Source organism: Equus przewalskii, chromosome 2 (genome assembly GCF_037783145.1).
Source record: "Equus przewalskii isolate Varuska chromosome 2, EquPr2, whole genome shotgun sequence".
Classification (NCBI taxonomy): domain Eukaryota; kingdom Metazoa; phylum Chordata; class Mammalia; order Perissodactyla; family Equidae; genus Equus; species Equus przewalskii.
In genome coordinates, this window is record NC_091832.1 from 1,307,859 (window position 1) to 1,316,946 (window position 9,088).

Consider the following 9,088-nt stretch of genomic DNA (forward strand, 5'->3'; position numbering starts at 1 on the left):
GTGGGCAGCTGCTTCTCCACAGAATTCCGCTCTGTGAAAGAACGTGCATCTCTGTTAGTGACCAGCTGTCTCTTACAGGGGGCTAGGGTTGGCTTTATAAAGTGTTATCAACTCGTCTTCGAATGTGCTTTAAACTACTTGAGACCCAACGTTCGTAAAGAAAAGTTGACATCAGGTTTCTTTGAAGCCACAGCCCTAATATGAAAAGAAAATGGATAATGTAGCCCCCTCGACAAAGACTTAGAGCTGGAAAGGATGTTCAGGCTTAAAGCCCCAGATTCCAGTAGGAAGTAGCAGGTCCACAGAAGTGAAGAGAGTTGCGCAGCCACACACGAGCGGGCAGCGAGGCTGCCTCTAGAAAGACCCCAGTTCTGCTACCACGCCTTCCTTCTGAAGGATTCCAAGTTGTTTTCAATTTCACGGCATAAAGAACTACTCTGAAGTCTATACGTGCAATTCAGACATGCGATATAATTTATGTTTTAATTTAAAATGTAATTTTGTCATTTAGAACTGCAAGGTCTAATAAATGCCCAGAACATGACTTTTATGGAAAAGTTGACTAGGGACTTACTATCAGAAGTGATACAATTAATGAGACTTTACTAGCTTTATCTAAGATTAGCTTTATTAGCTTTATCTAGGATTAACGAACCCCGAAGTCCTTGCTGTTTGCCTTTATAACTCCACAAAGCTGCGTCTGTTCTTGAGTCATCTTAATGAAAGTGTTGGTATCCAGGCCCACTGGAGGGCGCTCTGGCACAGGTTATGACGCGATGGTCTCCGCCCTCTGTGGGTGATTGGCCTAAGGAGTCAGAAAAGACGGGACAGGGCCGAACTTGTAAACACCGTAAGTCGTCGACTGTCTGGGTCCTTGAATTGTGTGCTCCCGAGGCGTTTCCTTGTTTGATGGTCTCTTCAGGTTAGCCATTTTAATTTGGGGAGGTGTTTTATAATAGTAGCATCCATCCATTTGTAGATGCAGTGCTAACTGCTTGACATACATCACTGGATTTAATCCCCACAACAGCCTTTTCTTTTTTCCTGGGGGGAGTACCAGTTGGTACCCCACTTTGGAAAACTGCCAACACTGACGCCGCCACGTCACCCTTACGACGCTGTTCTGCAGTGAGCTCTCTCCACAGGCACCCAGGAGGTTGCTGTTTACTCCTAAATTCACTGGACATGTTTGATGGTTTTCATTGTGCTCTGACTGGGATCCTTTTTTGATTCTGATTGCATTTTCTAATTGGTTATTACTGCACTATAGGAAAGCTTGATTTTCTGTGTTCTTCCTACTTCTGGCCATGTGTGTTTTTATAGTTGTTTATTTAGGTAGAAACCCTTAGAATCTAAATCAGCATCAGTTACATCTTATCCTTTTATAGAGTTTTCCACATTTATTTTATGTTTTTTGGACTATTGCTTTGGGAAAGATCTCCATTAACATTGCTGAATATTAGTCATGGCCATTTTTTATTATCCCTATTTTTAAAAAGTGTTTTATTATCCCCATTTTAAACTTAGCCTTAGAGTGTTTAAGTAGCTTAGCCAAGGTCATGCTACCGGAAGTGGCAGAGACAGAACTCAAACTGAGATCTGTATGATTCTAAAGCCAGCTCACCAAACTATCACGTTATTTGTTTAAGGGCTGGAAGGAACCTAAGGAACAACTTAGTCCCATCTCCTCATTTGGGGGATCGGAGAACCGATGCCCAGCGATGAAAAGTGGCTTGTCCGAGTCACGGACTCAGTCAAGGCCAGATTGGGAAGTCAAGGTCTTCCCGTTGCCCGAGCTCCTGGATCACACCTCCTGGGAATCTCTGCCTTCTCTCGACAACCAAAGAAATCCTGTGCTCGTAGATCATGTACCACACTTTGCCCCAACACGCTAGATGAAGCCATGGGGATTATTAGTATGGTACCTACAATAGAAGAAATGGGCTTTATGGATAGAGATTTTGCTCCAACGTGGTTCTCTTCTCCATTACCGCCAAGCTTAGGGGAAGAGAATTCATAAGAGGAACCCCTTGCAGTATCAAAAGTCAGTCATCTCTCTGCCTCTCCATCCTCTGCACTGCAGCCAGAGGGGTTTTACAAAGCACAGATCTGAGCATGTCACAGCTCTGCTTAAAACTCTCCCAAAGCTTGCCGAGCTTTCTGCACCAAGTCCAACACAGAAGCTGAGAAGATCCTTGTGATGTGCCCCTATCCATGCTCTAGTCTCACCTCTTGCCAGGCCCCGTCTCCTTCCAACACACACTCACACACACTCACACATGCTCTTCGCCTTAGTCATACTGGACTATTTGGCGAACCCAAGCGTGCAGCTCCACCCCTGCAGGCCTGTGCACGCCTCTCCCTTCACATGGAGCGCCTCGCCCGTCCCGCCATTGTCTTACTTGTATGGGGCAGCACTTCACCCAGAAGCCCACCTTGACACTTCACTCTGCACTCCAGGCTGGGTGGGATCCCTTCTGCTGAGCTCCCCCACACCCTGTTCTTACCCCCATCACTGCCCCAGCCACACCGGCTTTTACTTGCCTCTTTACTTCTCTGCTCCCCTCACTGAACTGTGAGCTTCTGAATAGCGTGGACCCTGCCTTTTTAAACTTTGTATCCCTAATGCCTAATATAATAGCTAGCATAGAATAAAAAGGTACTTAATAACAGGTTGACGAATGAGTAAATGATTGAATGAAGGAAAGAGAACAGAAGGCAAATCTTTCAGGGAAAATCAGTTCTATCACCCTCAGATGCCAGACATTCTTGTTTCCACTACGAGGAGGAGAAAGAACTGAGGCAGGAGTGTTTGTTCTGCGAAATGGGTGGGTGGGAGCGTCTGGTGGGAGCCGACAGCCTGGCAGAGCAGCGTCTCTTAGCTGAAGCGCGATGAGACTTCTGGAGACATGAATCAACTGATTAGCGAGGACGGCTTGCTCCAGAAGATGCGTCCTCCTGCAGTCGCCTCAAAACGCAAGGACAGGTGAGATTGTAACACTGCAAACATAACTGCATTTTCTAATCAAAAGTGCGACACAGCGTCGATAATGATGAGGCCCTCAGTGGCTTTACTACTCCACTTCCTGAGACTTTTTATCACTGAAAGCCGGGGGCGGGGGCTGGACCACTTTGATCCATCAGCTCGTGTTCTTTTCCGTACATGTGGAGAAAACAACTTGAAATGAAAACGCAGGCAGTGAGGTGGCATCCAGTTTCAGATGACAAGAGTGCCTTGGTAATTTGAGGTCAGGCTGGGGAATGGGCTCTGCGATCTTTGGGCAGGTGGTGTTTCTCTGTCAGGACGTGGGGACCACGAGAGCATTATCCTCAGACCTGACAGAGTGGAGCAGGAGGGGCAGCCCCCCTCACATCCAAGCCCCTGTGCCACTTTGAAAGATGCCCGGGAGCTGTGCGACCTTTCCACCCAGGGAGTCACACAGCCCCGCTTCTCTGCCAAGGGCCGAAGGAGGGCAGGCCTGGCTCTCTGGACCCAGAGTGGAGTCACCCGCTCCTCCTTCGGAGAGACAGCAACAAAGACTAGAACAACAAAACAAAAAACAGGCTTTCGCAGGACCGGAGGGCTCTTCTCATCGCTGCAGAGGGAGAAGAACGGGACTATGCCGTGCCCCGTGGTTCGGTACCTGACAGTCCTTCCTCCCGACCAGGGACGCAAAACCCAACCGTGCGTCTTGCAAGGCTCCACGTGGGCGGCTGTTTCTTCTAGTTTCACAGAGGCAGGGCCACGCAGTAGGAGCTATGGACTTCCACTCAAAAGATTTCTCTGTGAAACGGAGAGCCAGATTTGGACAGTCAGAGAAGGGAGAAAAGGCATGCTGGGCAAACGGTACCAGGCAAGCAGTGGCACAGTGACAAGAGCAAACAGAGCCCGTGTGGAGTGAAGATTTGCAGGGGACTGGTGTGCACTGTGTGTGACTGGAAGTCAGGGGTCACGACATAAGTGTCGATGGGTCAGATGCTCAAGGGCGTCAGATGCCATTTAGAGAGGGGAATATTCATGAGCCTCATGAAAAGAGATTCAGGCAGTCCACAGCCACCATCTTTGAATCCTAAAATGCAGGGCTCCCCTGAGCCAGTAGTATCCAGGCTTTTATTCAGCTAGACATCTCTGTTTAAAGGAGAACTTGCATAAAAACTATGCATATAGAACAGAAAATAGCCAAAAAGTAGAAACAAGCAATTGGCCATCAACTGAAAAGTGGATAACAATGCGTAGCATATCCATGCAGTGGAATACTATTCATCCATAAAAAGGGGTGAGGTACTGACACATGCTGCAACATGGAGGAACCTTGAAACGTTATGCCCAGTGAAAGAAGCCAGACACAAAGGACCACATATTGTGTGATTCCATTTATCTGAAATGTCCAGAACAGGCAAATCACAGAGACAGAAAGTAGTAGAGTCGCGGTCGCTCGGGGTGTGGAGGAAGGAATGAGGAGTGACTGCTAATGGAGACTGGGCTGCTTTTTGGAGAGATGAAAATGATCTGGAATTAGGTAGTGATGGTAATGATGGTTGTACGACCTTGTGAATATACTAAGAACCATGGAATGTACCGAAAACCATGCTTTAAAATGGTGAATTTTATGGTATGGGAATTTTGTCTCAAAAAAAAAAAAACCCCAGAAGCCAAAACAGACAAAGCAGCACAGGGCTAGTGCAGGGCGGCACGCTGGGGCGACGTCGCCCTCATAGCTGCCCCTATCATTTCCCTTCCAGTCTCCCAGCCAGAGGTTTTACACCGGGCTTCCAGAGCCCTAAGGAGCCGAGTAGGAGAAAAAGTGGGAGTCTTAAAACTGAGCATGTAAACTTTCACTTAATTCCCCTGTTCACTCCCAATCCAGAAAAGCTGTGCTTTGCCCTCCCCAGAGACTGAACGGGCAGCGACCTGGTGGGCTTGGAGGGTCACTGCCTGCCGAGGAAGCAGGAGGACACTGAGGGGGACCTGCTTCTTAAACATCCTTCCTGGCAGTCCACGTCTTTTTAGTTCCGTCTTCATCCCCAATCCAGATGTGCTTGGTGCTGTAAACTTGAGGGATCGGAGAGGCTCCACAGAGCAAACAGGTTCCTTCTCGCCAACCCCCACTGCGGGGGTCTTCTCCCTGCACGGTCCCAGGTCTGCTAAGTCAGGCCTCTCCTGTTTGTCTTCTGTCGTCACATCTGTTAGTACAAATCAACCACCACCACCTTGGTGTGCTTTCCTGAGGTTCCAGGGGGGCACGGGAGGTTAACTGTGAATATTCAGTCTTTCCTCTCTAACCCGGAGTCCACCATGCTTTTCCATGTTCCTTAGATTCCCTTCAATTAGCATATGTTTCTATAATCAGAAAAAAACGAGAAGGAGAAAGGTGGACATTTTGGAGGTCGATTTGAAAGAACTTGGAAACTGCAGACAGGTGTGAGAGCTCGGCAGGAGCCTGGCACGTCGCGGGAGGGCGGGGGCGCTGCCGGCAGGGAGATGGGATCAGAGACCAGAAGTGGTCTGATGGTGCTCAGCCAGAGTTTACGTTGCTCTGTTCTCACGGGAGGATTTGTCTGCAAGCTCTGATCGTAGGCACACGGAAAGACCAGCTTTCTAGAGTGACCTCTTGGGTGTGCAGTGTAAGCAGGGGCCTGGCCCACGGCCCCGGGTGCCCCTGACCTTGGAAGCCAGAGCCACTTGACACCCTCCTCCACCTGCTCTCCAGACTCAGCCCTTCTCTCTGTTCTGGGACCAGTTGTGACTCTAGTGAGGGTGGGGTGAGCTATAGGACATCTCAGGCGCTGGAGTGATTAGCATCCAGATAAGTCCAGCCGCAAATTCCCCTCTGACTCACATCCCAACCCTAATAACAACCCAGTGGAAAAGGCCCTGCCTTAAACTCCAGTTCTAGCACCAGCCCACCGACACACTTCTAAGTCCCGTGTTGTCGGGCCTTCCACCAGGGCTTGAAATCCAAGCCAGAACGCACACCTTGTAGCTGGATCCCGGTTGCCTGCTGCCACCCGTCCCCAGCACGCCCGTTGATGTTTCTCAAGACACCCCTCCCCCCGCCCTCCAGAACCGGAGTGCTCTCACCCCACATGTTCACGACCAAGGAGGCAGTTACAGCAGCCGATGCCATGGCCCCACCGGGGTCGGCGTCCTGAGTGACGAGCAGCAGAGAGAAGCATGCCTCACCTGAGGCAGCTGCCCCAGGTCTGCCCTCAGATGGATCTCACCCCCCAGGTTAAGCCCAGGCCTGGCCTGTCTTTCTGGGGCTCTTGAAAGCTTGATGATTTCTTCCCAATGTCAGTAGACAAATTTCCCTGTTGCCCCATCTAGACCTCACTTTGGGAAGGCCCACTCTAGGGCTCGCTGAGCCAGTTTTGCAACACAAATTTGGAGGAGAGACTGGATATGAGCCGCAATAATGAGATTGCATTATCCATAATCAGATCTTACTGCTTCTCTGCTACTAATTAATAAACTGCTTTTAGAAGGTTAAAGACGGTGAGGGGCCAGGGAGCCCTAGGGTCAGGTGAGAGAAACAGAGCAGACAGCTAAGAAAGACATCTTCCTGGCTGTTATTATCCTTGTGGTATTAATGCTGGCACGGCGCCGTTTTAAATCCACTGCCACCACTCAGTAGGTGTGTGACCTTGGGCAATCATTCTGCATCTCAGTTTCTTCATATGGAAAATGGGGTTACTAATAGTGCCTAAATCATAAGGTTGTTGCAAGGAATAAATGAGTTAATACATGCAACACACTTAGGACAATGCCTAGAACGAAGCAGGCACTCAATAAATGTTAGCTCTCGTCATTGTTGCTGTTACCATTCTTACTACCGTCATTAGTGAGGTTGTCAGCGTTGTTATTTAAACACAGGCTCAGTGAAGCTTCACTGTGGGAAATAGAAGCCACTGTAGGTGTTTTATGCAGGAGGAGATTTAACACCAGAAATTAGATGCTTACAAAACCACTGGAAAGGGGTGAGGCTGTGGGCTCCAGTCAAGGCCTCCAGGAACGGTCACTGGGTGGTTCCCACTGCCCAGGCGAGGTTGCTAGGACCTTTGAGGCCACACTGGAGCCTGCTGGAATTGAGATCCCACCATGGCTGCAGTGACCACTGCTGCTGCTGCTGCCTCTGAATGCTGAGAAGCCGGGCAGTGACCACTCGGGAATCGAGAACCCAATGAAGGAGCCCTCGTCACCAATGGATGGACACTGGAAGAAAGATACACAGAAAACTCATCTCCACATCCCACTTGCAGCAAAACCATCCTAAAAGAAGCAGGAAGACGGCTTTCCTCTCACCTCCACCTGCCGGGTCTCCTGAAAGAACATCTAAATGGCAGAACCCAATTAGCATGCAGAACTCTGAGAGTCTGGGAAGCAAAGTTTTTAGCTTTACAGTTTTTCCAACTAGGAAGGAACTGGAAGAGAGGTGGAGAGAGAGAATGCGCACAATCCGACGCAGGCAGCCGCATGGGCAGGCCCTCCTGAGCAGGAAGCACCCTTTGTCTAGAGGGCAGACCTCACCTACAGGAGCAGGTCGTCCCAACATCTTGCAGCAAACGAGACGAGCATAGAGAAGGGACTCAGGCACAAGTAGAGAGGCGATCTAACTGTCCTGGCCTTCGCCATGAAGTTGGGTTTACGCCATGAGCGGAAATGTATCACCTAGGAAAACACAGAGTATTCTTATAATGCTTGCCTTTCGGGCAAAGCACCAACACCAGAAGCCACGAGAAAAAAGATGGACATATTTAACTAAATAAAAACTCTGAAATGAAAATACAAGCAATTAATACAAACAGTTAATAGCCATGCTATATCAGAAGCTCCTTTAAGACACGAGGAGTGAAGCATTCCCCTGGAGCAGGTCACCTGATGCTCCTCACAGCTTGGGGGCTGTGTGTACTCTATCCTCTGTCAGAAGAGCCTTTTCCCTCCCCCACCTGGAAAACCCCTATTGATATCCGAAGGCCATATACCATCCTAATCTCCCTGACTCATTAAGTGACGCTGCCTCTGTGGTGGATGTTATGGTACATGGCCAGATTGCCCTTCAGAATGGAGGTACCAGTATCCCCAGCTACCAGGACAATTGAATCTTGTTCAGGGGATTCCCACTCCAGAAAGAAGCTACCCTGCCCAAGGTTAGACCACTTCCCTGGGGGCAGCCTGCATCCAAGACTGGGGGACACAGGAGTGCAAATGCCCAGAGCCCTTGGACAATTAGGACAGTTCAGCAGCCAGCTCCAGAGATGCCCGTGGACTGGCCAGGGCCTCTGTTCAGATTTCTATATCCAAACAACTCCGCCTCCCTCACCCCTCGCAAGCGTTGGTCCAGAGAGCACTACCCAGTAACCCTCCCCCGCACAAATCTGAGTACTGGAGTCTCTTTTCCTGGGAATCTGAGCTGTGACACTCTGCTGTTGGTGGTTTATAGATTTTCCCATGGCGACATCTGTTGATTTAGTCCATCCACCTTAACAGCTTCTCATTGTACAAACATACCACAATTTAGTTATTCCTCCCTCGTTACGGACATGTAGGTCATTTCCCACTTTTTTTCTTCTATAAACAGTGCTTCCATTGTTATCTTCTCACGCATCTCTGTGAGCACACATGGGAGTTTCCTGGGGACGCGCACCTGGAAACAGCACTGCAGAGTCAAAAGCTATCTGCAGCTCCAAGTGTGGAGATGGCCAAATTCCTCTTGGAGGTCGCGTTACCCATCGACACTCCTGCCCGCCTTGCGTCAGGGAGGCTGCCTCTCCGCACTGACTAGGTGTTGTCAGCCTCCTAAATGGTGCCAGTCAGCTGGAAGGGAAATGCCATTTCATTGCTGTTTTCACTGTAATTTCCCAGGTGACTAGTGAGCTTGAGGATCTTTTTGTGTTTGTGGAGGGCGGCGGCCTATTCCCCTCTTGGAATTACTTGTTCATATCTTTTGCCCATTCTTATATTGAGTCATTGGGCTTTTCTTATTAATTTGTAGCAATTCTTTATATTTGGGCAAATAGAGATCATCTGTTGGTTACACGCTTGGCAAAACTACTACCCCCTCTAGTTTCTCCATTAATTTTCTTAGGC